This window comes from Palaemon carinicauda, chromosome 42, assembly GCF_036898095.1.
Source record: "Palaemon carinicauda isolate YSFRI2023 chromosome 42, ASM3689809v2, whole genome shotgun sequence".
NCBI lineage: Eukaryota > Metazoa > Arthropoda > Malacostraca > Decapoda > Palaemonidae > Palaemon > Palaemon carinicauda.
The window spans coordinates 3,631,911-3,634,410 of record NC_090766.1 but is presented as its reverse complement, the minus strand read 5'-3'; the positions used below and the strand labels follow the sequence as shown (position 1 = coordinate 3,634,410).

The window sequence follows — 2,500 nt, the reverse complement described above, 5'->3', positions numbered from 1 at the left end:
TTTTTAATGAGGCGTATTCTACTGACTAGCAGGGGTGCCCTTTTAGCTCTGAAAAGTTTCCTAATCACTGATTTGTTAGAATTTTTTGTTCAACCTAGCTATACTCAATCTTTTTAATGAGGCGTATTCTACTGACTAGCAGAGGTGCCCTTTTAGCTCTGAAAAGTTTCCTAATCGCTGATTTCTTATAATTTTTTTGTTCAACCTAGCTATTCTCAATTTTTCTTAATGAGGTGCATTTCCACTGACAAGCAGGGGAGCCTTTTTAGCTCTGAAAAGTTTCCTAATCACTGATTTGTAAGAAATATTTTGTTCAACCAATTAGCTATACTCAATCTTTTTTAAAGAGGCGTATTCTACTGTCCAGCAGGGGTGCCCTTTTAGCTCTGAAAAGTTTCCTAATCGCTGATTTGTTAGAATTTTTTTGTTCAACCTAGCTATACTCAATTTTTCTCAATGAGGTGCATTTCCACTGACAAGCAGGGGAGCCTTTTTAGCTCGGAAAACCTTCCTGATAGGTAATTGGTTGGACAAATAATTCTAACCAATCCGCGATTAGGAAACTTTTCAGAGCTAAAAGGGCACTCCTGCGAATCATTGCATATATGCCTCGTTGAAAAAATGAGTATAGTATGACCTACACATTAAACTAATACCTGAACAGCGATAATAATAATATACAGTAATTGCCTTCGACAAAATCGAAGATTTTGCGAAGGGTATATATTCACCCCTGTCTGTTTGTTTGTAAGCAGCTTTACACAAAAACTACTGTACTGATTTTGACCAAACTTGGTAGTCATGTTGGATATGACTCAATGATGAAACTGTAACATTTTGGATTTAGTACATCGAAGTAAAAGTACGCAGCATTACTTTGAAAATAATCGCAATGTTGAGTAAATGTGAAATATTTTGTTAGTTTAATTTATGTGTGAACATCATTAAGCAAAAACTACTGAACCAGTTTCTACGAAAATTACATTGAAGTACAAGTATGCGGTGGAGTTAAAAGCAAGATAAGACTGCTTGGCATGGCAAAAGAATACTTTCAACTGAGTGCCCCTCTAGTTTATTATTGTAATAGTAAATAACTGGACTATAGTAAGCAATTTTCTTATAAGCAAGCAGTATAATACTGTATTACATTAGCTGTTTCTGTAATTCAAGTCATTAAACTATCACAAACTACAATTAGCAAAACCCTTTTAAAACTTATTGTGGTAACATGTACTGTATGTAGCACGTTGATGAGTTTCTTCATATGTAGAAGAAAGCAGGTATAAGCCTACAACCTGTCTAGACATTAGTCCTAGACCCCATCTAATCTATTCCTCTCCTTATATTTCAGGAAGCAGATGTTCGCCTGGGACCTAGTTTTTGAAGAGCCTCTCTGTCCAATTTCTGTTGGTTATAGTTCAAGAAGTAGATGTAGGCCTGTTTTCTGCCAAATTTCTATTTTCATATTTCAGGAAACAGATTTCCACCAGGGACCTGGTTTTTGAAGAGCTTCTCTGTCCAATTTCTGTTGGTTATAGTTCAAGAAGTAGATGTAGGCCTGTTTTCTGGCAAATTCCCATTTCTCACATTTCAGAAGGTAGATGTATGCCTGTTTCTGACAAATTCCAATTTCTCACATTTCAGAACGGGGACGTATGCCTATTTTTTGGCGAATTCCTATTTTTCACATTTCAGAATGTTCACATATGCCAGTTTTTTGACGAATTCCTATTTCTCACATTTCAGAAGGTGTACGTATGCCTGTTTTCTGATAATTTCCAATTTCTCACATTTCAGAAGGTGGATGTAGGCCAGTATACTGACAAATTCCTATTTCTAGCATTTCAGAAGATGCACGTACGCCTTTTTCTGACAAATTCTTATTTTTCACATTTCAGAAGGGGGACGTATGCCTGTTTTTTGACGAATTCCTATTTCTCACATTTCAGAAGGTGCACGTATGCCTGTTTTTTGACGAATTCCTATTTCTCACATTTCAGAAGGTGTACATATGCCATTTTTTTGACGAATTCCTATTTCTCACATTTCAGAAGGTGTACGTATGCCTGTTTTCTGATAATTTCCAATTTCTCACATTTCAGAAGATGCACGTACACCTTTTTCTGACAAATTCCTATTTTTCACATTTCAGAAGGGGGACGTATGCCTGTTTTTTGACGAATTCCCATTTCTCACATTTCAGAAGGTGTACGTATGCCAGTTTTCTGATAATTTCCAATTTCTCACATTTCAGAAGGTGCACGTATACCAGTTTTTTGACGAATTCCTATTTCTCACATTTCAGAAGGTGTACATATGCCATTTTTTTGACGAATTCCTATTTCTCACATTTCAGAAGGTGTACGTATGCCTGTTTTCTGATAATTTCCAATTTCTCACATTTCAGAAGATGCACGTACACCTTTTTCTGACAAATTCCTATTTTTCACATTTCAGAAGGGGGACGTATGCCTGTTTTTTGACGAATTCCCATTTCTCA

General features: G+C 36.1%; 1 protein-coding gene across 1 annotated transcript in view; it reads left to right on the top strand.

The window, feature by feature from the left end:
- The window catches only part of LOC137632849 (glutamate receptor ionotropic, delta-2-like), a 35,463-nt gene that overhangs the window by 8,971 nt on the left and 23,992 nt on the right, over window positions 1-2,500 (top strand). The window lies entirely within an intron of this gene.